Genomic DNA, 17,677 nt, shown 5'->3' on the forward strand with positions numbered 1-17,677 from the left:
GGCGCCCTCAGATCAGGGCGTCATGTCGGGGCGACACCAGGCAGGGAACAAGTCTGCTGGCCCTGTATTACCCAGCCGGGCCCGGGCCCCACTAGATACAAAGGTCAGCCTCCCTCGGTCCCCGATCCATCCTGCCCCTCCCTTTCCTGACCCCAGGAATCAGGTCCAGGGGGCCCACCCACAGGACGCCCCGGTGCCAGCATCTTCCTATGGGGCAGCTGTCCCCTCGCCAATCCAAGCAAAGGAGAGGGTAGAGGGCAGAGGCAGGAACGCTCAGTTTCCCTCCCCGGGCTCGGACCTTCTAGCGCTCTGTGCAAGGGCCCCAGGTGGCCAGTTCGGGGGTGGGATCAGGGAACAGAGCTGCAGGCATCAGAGGGAGCCTGTGAGTCCTGCCCTCTCTGCTTCTTGGGGGTAAAGGAGTCTGTGCATGCAACTGGGGTTGGGGGTCGGAGGTCCTGGGTAGGTGATGGCTGGGCCTGGCACCTAATATAGTGCCAAGTCCATAGTGTCTTCTGCCACCACAGCTGCCCCGTGGACTGTAAGCTCTATGAGGGCAGGGACTGGTCTGCCAATCACTGCTGCACCCCCAGTGTCCAGCTCAGTGTAGTCCAAACCACAGACTGTAGCCTTTTAGTGGGTTATAAAATCGATGACACGGAACAGCAATCAGAGCACGTCACACATACAAGGTGAGATGCATCCAATGACAGAGATGGAAACATTCAAAGAAATTAGGGATGCACCAGAGCTTGGCTCTGGACTCCGTCCTGGCCCAAGTTGGCTACTTGGCTGTAGATAAATACTGATTTTAACAACAGGCCAGGGACTTCCCTGGTGACACAGTGGTTAAGAATCTGCCTGCCAATTCAGGGGACGCGAGTTCGAGCCCTGGTCTGGGAAGATCCCCCATGCTGTGGAGCAACTAAGTCCATGCGCCACAACTACTGAGCCCGTGTGCTGCAACTACTGAAGCCTGCGCGCCTAGAGCCCATGCTCTGCAATAAGAGAAGCCACCGCAATGAGAAGACTGCGCACCACAACGAAGAGTAGCCCCCGCTCACCACAACTAGAGAAAAGCCGGCGTGCAGCAACAAAGACCCAACGCGGCCAAAAATAAATAAAATAAAATAAATAAATTAAAACAAAACAAACAAACAAACAAAATAACTGGCCAGGTCAGCAGTTGGCCAAAATGTGTATGGGTTCACTTCTAAATGTTTATAAAATGTATTTCTTCTCCTAGGTTGCCTTATTTATTTATTTATTTTTGGCCATGCTGCGTGCATGTGGGATCTTAGTTCCCCGACCAGGGATCCGAACCTGTGCCCCCTGCAGTGGAAGCGTGGAGCCCTAACCACTGGACCACCAGGGAAGTCCCGGTTGCCTTATTTTTAATAAAAGTTTGAAACCCATGTTATTAAGGGATGCTGAGGGTATGACAGGCCCCGGATGGGACCTGCTAATGGACCAAGCATCAGCCAGGGGCGTTCTGTGGCACGAAGCCCAATCGCAGGTCTGTTGCATGACCAGCTGAGAGGTTTGCCTGCCTGGGGTGCGTGAAGTCTTGCCCCCTCCCCTCAGCCACCCCCTGCCCCCCAGTCCCTTGAGCCACTTCCAGAAAGGCCTCAGGCTGCCAGCCTCCCAGCTGCTGGAGCCTAAATCGAATCAGGGCAAAGCAGGAGGCACCAGACAGCGCTCCAGTCCTGGCCTCTGGTCGCCCCAGACGGCTGCTGGCTCCTTCCGGCAAAGGTCCTAATCCATTTAGAAAGGAGCCAGGGAGGGAGGAGGAGGGGGCCAGGCTGTGGGCCATCCCCTGACTTCTAGTCCGTCTGGGCTCCCAGGACGCTCTGTCTGGAGCTGGAGCCCAAGGAGGCCGAGCCCTAGGCAGCTGGGTGTGTTTGGGTAGGAGGGCAGGAGAAGATCCTCCCGGACCTCGGAGAGAGGGGCAGGTTCCCGTGGCTGGAGCTGCTGTGGGTGGAACAGGGGGGCCAGAGCGCTGGGCTGGGAGCCACGAGCTGTGAACCACGCACACGGTGAGACCCAGGCCTGGGGCTGCCAGGACCACATTGGACCAACCACCTAAACCCCCCGTTTTCTCATTTGTAAGGTGGGGCTACTTCTAATCTGAAAACAAGGGAGAAGAAAACCATCCAATGAAACCAACAAACGACACAGAACAGAGCGCGAAGTATGCTAGTTAACCAGAAGGCAAGTGCCCAAAAAACGAACAGGAGGAAGTCCCCAGGGGGAGTGGATGGCAGGAACAGAGGCCACTGCCTGAGCCGTCACACACGGCACACGCCAGCAAGCGAGGACGAGGGGCCGGGCGAGGCTGGAGGCAGCTAAGGGCTGCTCTGTGTCACCTGAGAGAGGATATCAGAAGTGACATCCTGGGTGATGGGTGGCTGGCTCCTGACCTGGGGCACAAGTGGCCAGGAAGCCCTCAGTGACAAGGGACTTCCACCCACTCCCGGGTTCCTGGGGCGGGTAAGGCCTACGAGGGCCAAGAGGCAGCAGGGAGCTGTGAGCATCCCTCCCCAAACCCTTCTCCCAGGGCTGCCAAGGGCCACACACCTGGCTTCCCCCCCACCTCCCGGCCACGTCCCTCCTGGCACTGACCGCTGACCGCTGGAGGGTCCTGGGCCCTCTTCTCATCCCTGTCCAACTCCCTCCCTCACTGCGAGGCAGTCTCACGGCTTACATGTCACCTGTATGCTGGGGACTCTCCATTTCTCTCTCCCCTCCCCCATCTCCTGAGATGCTACCTCCTCCCCCCCTCCTGTTCAACGTCTAACAAGCAACCCAAACGGAACACGGCCCGCGTTTCCCGCTCAGATCCGCTCCTCTCCTGTCATCAGCTCAGATGCAGGCTGACGCTGAGGCCTCACCCCCGGCTCTCTTCTGCCACGTCCCTGAAACGATCCAGGGAGAGTCCTGCGAGCTCGCCTCCAGGATGCACCCAGGTCTGCCCACTTCTCGCCGCCTCCCCGTCCAGGCCACCATCCTCGCTCACCCACGTGGGGACGGTGGCTCCTCACTAGCCTCCCTGCCCTCCTCCTGCCCCCACGGTCCCCCTGCAAGCAGCTGCCACATCAGTCGCACGTGGCTCTCCCGCTAAGAAGCTTCCAGGGGGTTCCCACCGCAGGCAGAATGTCACCTCCCCACGCTGCAGGCCCGTGTGACCTGGGCCTGTCTGCCCTCCCCGCTCTGTGCTGGCTCCAGCACTGCCCTCTTTCTGTCCCCAGAACACACCGTGTGCTCCCTTCTGGGGCCTCGGACTCACGGCTCCTCCCGCCCTGAAGGTTCTGCCCGGTCCCCGTCTCCTCCCGCTGCCCTCTTTGCTCCATCAGGCCTCAGCCCAACCACCAGGTCCTCTGAGCCTTCTCTGACCCAGCAGCCAGGCGGCAGCCCCCACCCCTTGCCCCCACCTCTTCGTTTATTTCCTTCATAACATCCGAAGTGACCTGTTCACATGCTTCCTGCCAGATTTCCCCACGTGGAATGTGGCCCCGGGAGACCAGAGGCTGTCAGGTTTACCATATTTTCACTGCCTTGAGCACCTGCTTGGGTTTTCAGGGACACTCAACAAATAGTCGGGGAAACGGGGACTTCCCTGGCCGTCCAGTGATTAGGACTCCGAGCTTCCACCGCAGGGGGCACGGGTTCGATCCCGGGTCACGGAACTAAGATTGGGGAGCTAAGATCCCGCGTGCCGCGTGGAGTGGCCCAAAACAAAAATATCTGGGGAACGGACAACAAGTGTGATGGTCAGCCACTCTGGGTGGGAGCCAGGATGTTTGCAAGCTATGAGCAGGGTGGTCTGACAACGCTGGCCTGGCCTGGCTCTCAAAATAAAAAGGTAACATGGGGGATTGCAACTTTGGATGTATTTGGATCACGAAGGAGGTACAGTCCAGGAACTGAACATGAGGGAGGCTGCTGGGTCAGACAGGTGTCCCGCACAGGTGCTCCTCCAAGTGTGGTCCCAGGACCTGCAGCATCAGCACCGCCTCGACGCTTGTCAGAATGTGAGCCGCCTTCCTTGCTGTATCATCACTCCAACACAGACAGTAGTGGGCATGAGCTCCGTCCATCTGTCCCTCTGTCACCAAGCCCGGTCCTCTCCCGTCAACATGCACCATGAGGACTGTGCCCCTCACACCTGCCAGGACGCGGGGAGCAGGAAGATCGGCCGATCGGATCCACAGCTGATGCTCAGCCAGGCTGAACAACTCGCCCTGGTTTGCCTGGGACCTTCCTGCGTTTAGTACAGAAACCGCTTAGTCCCAGGCAAAGCAGGATGGTTGGTCTCCCCATGACACAGGGACCAGCAGAGTCGGGAGCCCAAATGCCTCTCTTGGCCACTGAGGACAAGGACAGACCCCAATAAGGAAGGCAAAGCCATGGACATTAGGTCCTGCCTTTGGGTCCAAAATATCCAATTTCACTTAGAGATGAGAGACAGGCTTGGGGGCTCCTCAGGGGAAGGGACAAAGGGGGAGGGTCTCCCAGAGGAGGAGGCAGGGCTGTTTCATCCAGGAGATCACAGGAGGGGAGGAAGCCACTCTCTTGATGTGCTTGAAGGTCACACAGGGACCAGAAGGGACAACCTTGTTTTATAAAGCCCCAAAAGGCAGAGCTGGGGCAGGTGGAGGGAAGGTCTGGGTCCCCGGTCTGCAGGGACACTGCTGTGTGACACCTGCCCCATCACCTGGCTTTCCAGCCTCCCTTTGCCCATGTGTGAGCAAGGCGGGCAGGTGGCCCAGCTGCCGCCAACACCTGCCGGTCCAGCTCCCAGCTTCCTGGGGCCCACCCCCTAGAAGCCCTGAGGTGACAAGTCTACCTCAGGCCCCGGACGCTGTATTTTTCAGCCCCTGGGAGATTCTGACACGTAGTCAGGTACAGGGCCTGGATGATCTCTGGGGATGTTTCCAAGTAGCTCAGTTTTTCTGCCCGCCGCCTGCCTCCTACACTTGTCTAGGATTCCTGGCCCAGACAGTGGCAGCTTTGCTGGCCACCGAGAGGTGGAGGACTTCCCGGTCCCTGAGCCAAAGATTAGCTGAGTGCTGTGTCCATGGCTGAGTCACCGCTGCCCCAACTCAAGGCAGACTTGCCCCCGGGAGGGAGGCCCCCATGGCAGTCGGGCCCAGAAAGGCCACTCCCCCAGGCCCTGGGCGAGGGTGAGGAGACAGCACTTGGGCTGGGGTTTCCAATCTTAAACACCCCGCACTGGGCCACTGAGAGGCTAAGGGGGGACTGTCCTTGAACTTGTCCTTACTGCTGTCCATGGCCTGGGCCCTTGGGAAGACAGGTGCTCACTCTGGAGGGAACCTGACCTCCCCCAGTGACAGGGGGCCCCGTAGGAGAAGTGGATGGGGCTGATGGGGGTGGGAAGGGTGTGTAGGCAAAAAATCAGGGCTGCAGATAAACCTCCCAGCTCAACCCATAAAAAACCCGCCTTTCCCCACCCACCATCCTAGATGCCCCCTTCATCCAGGGGTTCAGCACCCCGCACGCCCCTTCCCTCCTTGCCCTGCTTCCCCTGCCAGCTCCCTCTTCCTCTCCCTGGCTGAAAAGCCACCCTCTTGTCCCCCTCCCCTGGGAGTGCCCGTTTATGAGCATGCTGACACCTGTGACCTCCACCCCTGGAGCGCAGCAGGATGGAGGGAACTGGGCCCATTTCAAGGGTGAAAAAACCAAGTCCCAGAGGCAGCACATTTTTGCTCAAAGTGAGTGATGAAGCCAGGATGAGATTAGGGGCATCTGACACTCACGGTCCGTTTTCTTTTTGCTCCTCCTTGGCGCAGAACTCCTAATTCAGAGGAACGGGGCTAAGGGTGGAACCCCAGGCACGGTGACAGGACAGGCAGGTGGCTGATGAGACGGGTGGGCTGGCCCCACTCCTGGCTGGAGCCAGGCAGACAGGAACCAGGGCAGGGCTTGTGCACTTGACCGCAGGAGCCCAGGCGCTTGTCCTTCACACCATGACCCAGGGACTCAGGGCCGCACGCAGAGGACATGCAAAGTGGGCCAGAGCCAGAACAGCAGGTGCCCAGGGGAGGGAGGGAAGAAGCCGAAGCACTGCTCCCCAGGTGCCCAGGACTGGTTAATTCTCACAACCACCCTCATTTTACAGAGAAGGATTTCGAGTTTCAAGCGTCCCAAAGCCAGGATGTGGCAAAGCCAGGACCTGAGTCCAGATCATGCCAACTAATCCCAGTTCCTTCCACCCCACGACGCAGCCTTCAACTCACTTCCCTCTGGAGCAGCGACAGATCGGGGGGCTCAGCCCGGCTGGCAGAGAAAGGGGCCCACCCTGCACCCTGCTTCCCTGCCCGTGGGACCCCAGGGCAGGCGCAGGTAAGGAGACTCCTGGCAGGAGGGTATATTTCTCCTTCCTGGGCCTGCAGGAAGCAAGCCTGTCCCCAGAGCCCAGGGCCACCTTTGACAGGTTCCTTCCCTGGACAGTGGCCCAACTGGGAATCCCACATCCCTCAAGTCTCCACCGAGGTTGAAGAGTACGTGTTGAAAGAGGCAGAAGTGTGAGTGAGCATTCATGTGTTGGCATGGGGATGGGTAAAAAAAAGAGACAGTGTGTGTATGACACACACAGAACAAGAGAAGCCACCAGTCAGAGTGAGACCAGCCTCACCAGGTCACTTGTCCCTGCTGGCTTGGGGGTGAACCAAGAAACAAACGCCACCCGCCCTCCTGCAAGTAGCCTAACTAGGGGGTGGCGAGCAACGGGCTAACCACAAGCCGGGTCTGCAGTAGCCCAAGCCCTCCTCCACGTGCCGGCGTGTCTGGGTCCCCCAGTATCAGGAGCACATGCGTTGGGCGCCCCTCCTTCCTTTCCACACACATCTGTTGAACCCCGAGGGCTACACTGGGTGCTCATCAGCCACCCAGCAAGGCCACACTGGGACAGCACAGAGAGCACACCTCCACCTGGTCATCAGTTGGGTCAAAGTCCCAAGGCAATGTGCTCTTGGGGGGTGGGGCGGGCAGCCTACAACAACTCAGCAGAAGCTGGAGGTCTGGCCACCTGTGGGGAGGCCCCAGGGGAGATGCTTCCCGGGCCTCCTTTCACCCCAATTTGTTTACTTAACACCTCCTGGAAATGACTCAGACAGCCGTGCCTCCCCTCCTAGAGCCCACAGGCCCAGTCCAAAAAAATTACAGAACCAGGGATTTCCCTGGTGGCGCAGTGGTTAAGAATCCACCTGGCAATGCAGGGGACACGGGTTTGAGCCCTGGTCTGGGAAGATTCCACATGCCACGGAGCAACTAAGCCCGTGCGCCAAAACTACTGAGCCTGCACTCTAGAGCCCACGTGCCACAACTACTGAAGCCCACGTGCCTAGAGCCCGTGCTCCACAGCAAGAGAAGCCACCGCGATAAGAAGCCTGCACACTGCAATAGCCTGTAGCCCCGACTCGCCACAACTAGAGAAAGCCTGCACGCAGCAGCGAAGACCTAATGTTGCCAAAATAAATTAATTAATTTTTAAAAAATTATAGAACCATGAAATGAGAATGAGAAGCTCACCCAGGCAACAAGGTTTGATATGGGGGGAAAAGGCTCCCCGCCTTTATTTGTTTATCAAATATTTATTTATTTATTTATTTATTTGGCTGTGCCAGGTCTTAGTTGTGGCATGCGGGATCTTTAGTTGCAGCATGTGGGATCTAGTTCCCTGACAGGGATCAAACCCGGGCCCCCTGCATTGGGAGTGCGGAGTCTTAACTGCTGGACAACAAGGGAAGTCCCCTCCCCTTTATTTAAACAATTTCTGTTTATTTAGCTTTGGGGGAGTCAGGGTTTCCAAACAAGGTTTTCCTGAGTTGATGATTGTTGAGAAGGGTTTTGAAGGGTGAAGAGGAGTTCTCTGAGAACACAAATGGACAGACAGTATTCGCATTTCTGTGGAGAGAGGCATAGGCAAGAAGCATGGCTTGGAGATACATAACACTTACTCTATGAGTAAGGGGAAGTGTCTGGTTGTACCCACTAAGTGTCAACACTAAAATGAGAGTGGCTGCTCAGTGACCTCTGCTGGAATGGGGCAAGGGGGAGAGAATGAGTGTGTACCTGACAAACACATCTCTGACCCACAGGTCACTTACCCGCAGCACAGGTGCACACGCAAGCATGCTAATGCAAGTCCTGCTGGGGCTCCCCCCGTAGGGAGACAGTCAGAGAGAAGGCACCAACCCAAGCCCAGGCCCAGCAGTGCCACACACACAGATGAACAGGACACAAACCTTGCCCTCGGGGGTCACCGTCCTGTCCAAAGTCACTGCTATACCAGGAGATGACCTGATCCCTGATCCCAGCCTCGCTGCCCTCCCTCTGGTGTCCAAAACACCAGCCTACAGGCCCCTGGACATGCCTGACCTCTGGCTTCTGGGCCGTAGCCCCCCTGTGCCCTTCAGAAGAGACACCCTTCCCTCTTCCTGGCTCACTCTTTGCTGTGGTCAGGCATGTCCTGACGCTCCAGGCTGGCCTGCTGCTCCTCGTCTGGGCACCCACAACTCCTTCTTCCCTCCAACCCTGCAACTCTCCTTCAGTTAGGATGCAGAGGCATCTGGGCCCCCATGAGACCACCAGTTCCTGTGTGCCCCCCAGGCCTGCTGAGTACCAGCCTGGTACACAAAGGCCTGGAAAGGTGTCTGATGGGAGGGGCTGTTTCTGTAGGTTTGAAAGAATCAGGAGACATGAACAAGGTGGGTGGGGAGGAAGGGGGCACTCTAGACAGGAGGTGGCATGGGCAAAGACCCTGAGTCAATAGCAAGCATGATGTGGCTCAGGGTCGTCAGTAAGGCTGGGAGGGCAGATGGCTGAAGCACTTTCTACACAGACCACGGTCAGGTTCTGGGACTGTCTAGTAGGAATCCCGCCCTTTACCTCAGAGCCTGGGACTGCACTTCAGAGGTCCTGCTCCAGCCCTGGTCCAAGGGGCAAGCAGCCTACAAGCCTAAGAGGACACACCCCGCATCTGCCCCAGACCACCTTCTGGGCACTCAGGTCCCTGGAATCCACTGGGCAAGCAATTCCCCATTCTGGACCCCCAGGGGGCCTCTTCTCTGGTGTGTCCACCCAAGGTGGCTTTAAACATGATGACAAATTCTTTAACACTTCTCCCGTCCAGTGGTGACATCCAATTCCCATCCTCTTGAATATGGGCCTTAATCACTCACTTCTTTTTTTTTAATTAATTAATTAATTAATTAATTAATCTGGCTGTACCGGGTCTTAGCTGTGGCTCGTGGGGGTCTTCACTGCCATGTGCAGGATCTTTAGTTGCGACATGCAGGATCTTTAGTTGCGGCACACAGGATCTAGTTCCCTGACCAGGGATGGAACCCGGGCCCCCTGCACTGGGAGTGAGGAGTCTTAACTGCTGCACCACGAGGGACGTCCCTTAATCACTCACTTCTAACCAACAGATGTTCTGGAGATGCCACCCTGACCTCTAAGGCCAGGTCCCAAAGGGCGCTTGGTTTCTCCTGGCATCTTGCTCTCTTGGAGACACTCAACATCGGAGCTCTGCGTCAACATATAAGCAGTCTGGCTGTCCTGAAGCCACTGTGGTGGACAGGTTGAGTGGATCTAGAGATGCCTGAGGAGCCCCAGCTCTTTCGCAGGCCAGGCACCAGCCTCGTGAGTAAGGAAGTCTTTGAGACAACCCCAACCCCAGCCATCTTTTGACTGTAATTGTAGGAGAGACCTCGAACAAGAACCATCTAGCTTAGTCTAGTCAAATCCCAAACTGTGAGAGGTTAAAATGAGAAATGACTGTTGTTTGACATTGCTAAGTTTGGGGCTATTTGTTATGCAGTGATAGGTAACTGATACACTGAGGGCAGACCATGCAGATGCAGGTGCAGGTGCATCCCCAAGGGGCAGCTGTTTGGTAGGGTGAATGGAACTTGGGTACATGTTTAGGGTGTCCACAGGCATGTGTGCAAGGTTGCCCCTACTGTGGGGCAGAGCTGAGATGGGAAGAGAAGCGGGGGTCAGCTGGGAATTTCCACCCACCCCCTCTTCCTGGTTGGTATATATTACCAGAGAGCCCTTCTATAAGAACAGCTGCTCAAATTTGCCCTTAAGGACTTGTGGTAGGCCCAAAAAAGGCCCCGCAAAGACAGTCATGTCCTAATCCCTGGAGCCTGAAATGTCACCTTATATGGAAAAATCACTTTTGCAGATGTGATTAAGTTAATGACCTTGCAATGCGGAGATTATCCTGGATTATCTGGGTGGGCCTTAAATGCCATTATACATGTCCTTATAAGGAGGCAGAAGGAGATTTGACCCACACAGAAGGCCACATGAAGATAGAGCAGAGAGAGATGGGAAGATACCGGCCTTCAAGACTGGAGTGATGCGGCCACAAGCCACAGAATGCCAGCAGCCACCAGAAGCCGCAAGAAGAGGGGACAGATTCTCCCTGAGAGCCTCTAGAGATAGCACAACCCTACTGACACCTTGATTTTGACCCAGTGGTACTGATTCTGGTTCTGGTCTCCCACAAAATAAGAAAAGAATTTTCGGTTTTTTTAAGGCACTAAGTTTATGGTAATTGTTACAGCAGCCTCAGGAATGAATCCAGGACCCCTTCACTCACCACGTCCCCCTCACAAATCCCAGTCCACATCCTCAACCTCCTGTACACACATTCCTCAGTTCAGACTTCTACAGAGCTCAGACCTGGGTTTGCTGGAAAGTTCTCCCATCGTTTCCCTATAGGAAATGCCAGGAGCCACCACTGGAAAGAGCTGGATTTTTTCCGGATGCCAGGGGAGCACCTTTGACTCAAGTCTCAATGCCCGATGTACCAGCTGGGCACTGGAGCCAGTGGAAAAAAATACTATCACCACGCCAAAGGCAAGAGCACACAAACTACCCAAACACGGCCCCCGCACCATCCGCTGCCATATGCCTGTGTTTCTTGAAAAAGAAGCTTGAGAGAACAAACAAAAAGAAATTTCTCCCCTCCTGAGGGGAGGGGGGCATCCCTTCTCCCCAGCAGTCCTACCTACAATGGGATCTCCTGTCCCAGGGGCTCCCCAGTGGGGATGGAATTACCTGGGGCCCTGAGTTCTCGCCCCCTCCCCACTGTCCACCCATCGCTGCAGCTGGCAGAGAATAAAGCAGGCCACTGCCCTGACTTCCACACCAGCGGGGCAGCTGGAGGGGGTCTTACACTGGCCACAGTACAATGGAAGGCAGCCTGGATTTGTGGTCGAGACACCAGAATCCCAATCCCACCTCTGACCCCAGTCCTTTCCCTCCTCCCTGCTAACAGAGCCCCCGTTATGTCCTGGCACCTAAATTCACACCTGGGGCAGCAAATTTTGGTGACGCCCTGAGTCTTACATCAAGGCAATCCCATTCCCTCCCTCACCTGGGATTGGTTCAAGGAGAAGCATGGAAGCTACTTCTGGCCACTGAGACATGAGGCTTCTAGGAAAGTTTTCCCTGCTCTTAGAAAGGGACTGAAACGAGGATGTCGGGATGGTCTAATGTGACACCCCCAACCATGACAGCCGTCTGAGGACCACGAGAGGAGCCAGCACAGGAGGTGAAGCCATCATGCAGAGGACAGCAGAGCAGACCCGCGGAAGAACCTGGACGCTCATGATCTGGACCTGCCACCTCCGGGCTTCAGGCTGGATATAATAATAGCCCACGTTTCATAAGCCTCGCTCGGTGGAGGTTTCTTTTTCTTGTAGCTAAAGGCATCCTAGTTAAGTTAACCTTTACCAGTTGTAAAAAAAAAAAAAAAAAAATCACCCATTTGGGGAATTCCCTGGCAGTCCAAGGGTTAGGACTCGGCGCTTTCACTTTCAGGGCCCGGGTTCAGTTCCTAGTTGGGGAACTAAGATCCCGCAAGCCTCACAGTGTGACCAAAGAAAAAAATCATCCGTTTTTGCTTCCTGGTCTATTTTATAACAGACCAACCCTCCTTTTGTAACGGGTGACTAGAGAGTGGCCATCCCATTTGGTGATCGACCCGCAGAAAGCATCTAGGATTCTGTGGCCAACGGTGTAGCTGGTTCACTCAACCCTCTTCTCTCCTGCCCACAGAGCAGGCACTGGCTGCCCCACCCCTCCCACCTGCTGCCTGGTGGCCCACAGTCCCGAGTACCTCAGGATGACCAAAGCCACCACCTAGGATGGAAAAGCCAGGGAAGGGAAGGCACTGGTCTCCCTGAAGTCCCAGAAGGCTGCCCCAGGGCTGGGCCACCCTCCTCCAGACTTCTCATTATAGGAGGAAACAAACCCCTCACTTTTTTTTTTTTTAATATTTATTTATTTGTTTGTTTATTTATTTATGTCTCAGTTGCAACATGTGGGATCTTTCGTTGCATTGCGTGGTCTCTTCGTTGTGGTGCTGGCTTCTCTCTAGTTGTGGTGCCTGGGCTCAGTAGTCACAGCTCGAGGGCTTAGTTGCCCTGCGGCATGTGGGATCTTAGTTCCCCAACCAGGGATTGAACCCGCATCCCCTGAACTGGGAGATGGATTCTTTACTACTGGACCACCGGGGAAGTCCCAACCCTCACTTCTTAAGTCTCTGTTTATCAGATTACTTACAACTGAACACAATCCTAATGGAAACAGACTCCACGGCACGCATCTTTATCAAACTTAGACTCACTTCTACTTCCGTGTCAGGACACAACCTTTGTTTTTTACTGTCTTTTAAAAAATTTTTATTGAATTTGTTACTATACTGCTTCTGTTTTATGTTTTGGTTTTTTGGCCGCAAGACATGTGGGATCTTAGCTCCCCAACCAGGGACTGAACCTGCACCCCCTGCATTGGAAGGCGAAGTCTTAACCACTGGACCACCAGGGAAGTCCTCCAACCATCTTGCTATATAGTTTATGTTTCTTTATGAATCATTCAAATCCCTTCTGAAATAAGATGGGATATAACTAAACAAAAATAAATCAATCCAATAACCTTTAAAAAAAGCCCCAGTGCCGGGCACCGTTCAAGGAGAAAAAGCCCTTCCTTCCAGGAAGCAAAATATTTAATCTCCCCAAACCTTGCTTTCCTCATCTGGAAAACAGGGCAAATCGGATGTACCTCACTGCACTGTTGAGGGATTAATTCCTGTCAATTGAAATGGAATCTATTCTTATAGACCTCAGTCTCCAAGACTCTCTTGATAAATATCACCATCTCCTAATCCTTGCCATGCAGGAACACTGGCCCAAGCATCAAATTCGAGTTTCTCCTGCCAAAGCCCCCACCTGCTTCCTTCTAGAGGGTCATCTGGAGACAGAGATGGCTGGTTGAGCTTCCCTCTACCATGATCCCTCTCACAAAGCCTCTTTCCTCCACCCTATGCCACCCCAGTTCCTGGCACTCAGATGGTCAGACGTGTTAGAAGGTAGTAGGGCTCTCATCCCACCCCTGGCATGCATCCAAGGCTGGAAGAAGTCTCAGCAGGATACTGGATGGACCGACTCAAGCACTGAAGGAGGGATCGAAAGAGGTGACTTCTCAGATCCATCCCAGGTTTGAGATCCTATATCATAGCAATGTTGATAATAATAAAATAATATTATTATTTTATTATAATAATAATAATTTATAATAATTAAAAATAATTATTTTAGGCCTTCCCTGGTGGCGCAGTGGTTGAGAGTCTGCCTGCTGATACAGGGGACATGGGTTCGTGCCCTGGTCCGGGAAGATCCCACATGCCACAGAGCGGCTAGGCCTGTGAGCCATGGCCGCTGGGCCTGCGCGTCCGGAGCCTGTGCTCTGCAATGGGAGAGGCCACAACGGTGAGAGGCCCGCGTACCGCAAAAAAAAAAAAAAAAAAAAATTATTCTTTTATTAATATTATCAGTCTCCAAGAGATAGTTATACACTTATGTCCATAGCAGCATTATGCTATGGACATAGCATAGCCAAGTGTCTATGGACACTTATAGCCAAGTGTCCACTGATGGATGAATGGATAAAGAAAATGTGGTCTATACATACAATGGAATATTATGCAGCCTTAAAAAGGAAGGAAATTCTGACACCTGCTACCACATGGATGAACCTTGAGGACATTATGCCAAGAGAAACAAGCCAGTCACAGAAAGACAAATACCGTGTGATTCTACTTATAAGCGGTACCCAGAGTAGTCAAATTCACAGAGGCAGAGTCACATGTGGGTGCCAGGGGCTGGGGAGAGGGGGGAGGGGGAGTTAGTGTTCAAGGGGGATAGAATTTCCGTTTGGGAAGAAGAAATCAGTTCTGGAGATTTGTTGCACAATAATGTGAATGTACCTAAAGCCACTGAACTGTATGTACACTTAAATATGGTTAAGGTGGTAAATTTTACGTGATGGGTATTTTACCACAATTAAAAAGTAATAAGGGGCTTCCCTGGTGGCGCAGTGGTTGAGAGTCCGCCTGCCGATGCAGGGGACACGGGTTCGTGCCCCGGTCTGGGAAGATCCCACATGCCGCAGAGCGGCTAGGCCCGTGAGCCATGGCCGCTGAGCCTGCGCGTCCGGAGCCTGTGCTCCGCAAGGGGAGAGGCCACAACAGTGAGAGGCCCGCCTACAGCAAAAAAAAAAAAAAAAAAAAAAAAAAAAAAAAAAAAAAAAAGTAATAAGAACACTAACAGTAGCTCCTACCATTTACCGAACACTATCAAGGGGACCCATGATGCCAGGCCTGGTGATGCCCATCATCTCCCCAATCTTTGATTCATGACTGGCTCCTGAAGCCCCACACTAGTCCATGTGCATTTATGTCACACTGGTAGAGATTACAGGGATACAGGCTTTGACTCAACACAGGAAAAGCTACCCCACTGGGAGGGCTGTCTCCAAATGGAAGACCAGGACCCTCGTGGGCCCCGGGGTTCCCCATCCCTGGGGGTTTTCAAGTAGAAGCTGCCCACTTATCAAGGCCTCTTAGAGAGGGTCTGTGCAAGTTTTTAAAGGAGAGACAGGCACCATCTGCAAAGATCCTTCTGTCAAGTCACCTGGCCTCGGGGTAATGTGGGCAGAGCTCAAAGACAGCTCATATTTGCTTTATGTAGAAAGTGAGGCAAGTTGGTAAATAGGATCACGAGACCAAACTTCACCCACTTTAGAAAAGAAACTCTTAGTGCTTTTAAGTATACAATGTCATAGCACTAAGAGCTGGATGGACCCCCATCCGACCACCTCCACGTGCTTCTGGGGAAACCAAGGCCCAGAGGGGACGGACTGTACCCTAGATCCCTGCACACTCACTGCAAGCTCATCCCGTAACACGGCGTGCTCTCCCATGAGCTTAAGTGCTGTGCTGGCTGCAGAGTCTTTTTTATTCACCAGAGCAGGGCCTTTAGGGAGACATACTTTATGTCTTTGAAGACGGGCAATAATCCAGATGGTATCCTGCTTTCAGTGTGTTGCCCATGTGTTTGCCTCCAATGCATTCTCCCTGATGCCTGATCTGTTGAAAAAGACATCAGATGTATGAACAAAACACAGCTACACGCCATGCCGCGGCCGAGTCTCTCCAATACGATGAAAGAATCCAGGTGCGAAAGGTCACGCTGCAGAACTCCTTTCATGTGCGGTTCAAACACAAGCCAAACTCTGATGTTACAGGTCGGGATGGTGGTCATGTTGGCAGGGAAGTGGGGTGGGTTGGCTGCTGTAAGGGGGGATGACAGAGGCCTCTGGGGGAGCTGGGAATGCTCCAAACTTGATCTGGGTAGTTACCTGGGTGACCTGCTTTCTAACACTTATCGAGCTGCTGACGTAATAAATAGCTTTGTCCCCCCTCAATAAACCGCTTTAAAGAGACAGGTTTGGGATCCCCAGTTACGCAACATACAAGAAAGTTGTCTTGACACGTCTCCTTTAACCGAGCTTTAACTGAGTTCCCACCCTTTGACCCAGTCCTTTAATCAATTTATCCTTTTTTTTTTTTTTTTTTTTTTTTTCCCTCTTGGCCGAGCCGCAAGGCATGCGGGATCTTAGTTCCCCTACCAGGGATTGAACTCGGCAGTGAAAGTGTGAAGCCCTAACCACTGGACCGCCAGGGAATTCCCTAACAATTTATCCTGAGAAAATTATCCAAAACACAAACACTTATGTACAAAAACGTTTCACCAAAGCATGCCCTACATCCGGAAATACACACGCCAACACACAAAAAAGGGAAATGACAGACAACCTAAGTGCCCCACTGGAGCTGAAACCGGCATCATACAGACTAATGACCTCACGGAAAAGCCTGGGATGGAGACTCCAGACATTTCATCTCCGTGGCCAGCATCCACGAGTGACTTTCTCTCCTCTTCTGCGTTTTGTAAATGATCTGAGGTGAGGAGTATGACTTTTTCAATTTGGAAAGAAATAACAGAAACCTCATTCTTAAAAAAAAAAGTTTTTTTAAAGAACCAACCCACGTGCTGCCCCACCCCCAAGACAGGAAAGCAGCCCAGGCCCGGGCAAAGGGCAGACACGGGCATCATGCTGCTTCCTGGGGAAATGAGGGAGGCCTTCTGCCTTCCCCGCCTTCCGCTTGGAGGAGGAGCTGGGGCCTGGCCGTGGGAAGCCCCGCCCCTGCTGAGCTCTGGATTCTGGAAGGTGGGGCTTTAGCCCTCTCAGGTGGGGATGGGGGCTCATGAAGGTGAGCTCTCTTCTCAGAGCAGGCTCCTGAGTACCAGGCTAGGGCCACGCCTGTGCTCAGGGCGCTAAGCCAACGAAGGGAACCCCCAAACCCAGGCTCTGCCCCAGAAGAGACGGGGCAGGTGCTGTTGGCAGTGTGCGGGTGTCTGGGTCGCCTCAGGGGCCTGTCCCAGCGGGAGGGGAGGCCAGGCTCCGGTAGGCAGACAGCTCCCCGGGGGTCAGGTTTCCATTTCGTTATTTAAAGCCCGGCTCCTGGCGGGCAGGCAGGGGCGGCCACCGCCTGCGTGACCAGGATGAGGAATCGCAATCCTGACTCGGGCCCGCGTGCCCATGGCAACTGGCGTCGTGGCCTTGGAGACTAATCTCCAGGCTGCCAGCCGGCTGGGGCCTCTCTGGGAGGGGCGTTGGTCCTTGCGGAGGCCCTGGGCTGGGGAGCGGGATCAGGCACTCTCCCAGCTGAGGAGGGGGCATCTGGCCTCGCAGCAGGGCCCCCAGCCAGGCTCAAAATGCACCAGTTCCCATGGGCACAGCCTCTGCCACACCCCGCCCCCAACTCATGGTCACGCATGTGGGGACATGACCATATGCACACACACGCCAAAACCATCACACTTCATTCCACAGAGCACTGGGACAGACAGCAGGTGTTCCTGCCCTAGAGAGAATCCCAGGCTGGGAGGAGATAGGATAGTTACAATAAAACGGACTCAGAAAAAAAAAAGAGATTAAAACATAGGGTGACACTTCTTGATTTGAGTGGTGGTTACACGGGGCATATACATAGGTTAAAACTCATCACGCCGGACACTTAAGATTTATGCATTTTACTGTTAAGTAAATTATACTTCCGTCAAAGGTAAAAAGTGACACACAAGAAGCACAGGATGGTGGAAGGCAGAATCAGGGAAGACTCCTTGGAGGAGGCGATACCCAAGCTGACTGCAGTGTCATGTCACATGGGAGCAGGAGTTTGCAGGGGAGCAGCAAAGCCAGGGCAGCAATACCCCGGCACCGCTCACCTACAAGG

This window comes from Hyperoodon ampullatus (assembly GCF_949752795.1).
Source record: "Hyperoodon ampullatus genome assembly, chromosome: 14".
In the NCBI taxonomy this organism is placed as follows: domain Eukaryota; kingdom Metazoa; phylum Chordata; class Mammalia; order Artiodactyla; family Ziphiidae; genus Hyperoodon; species Hyperoodon ampullatus.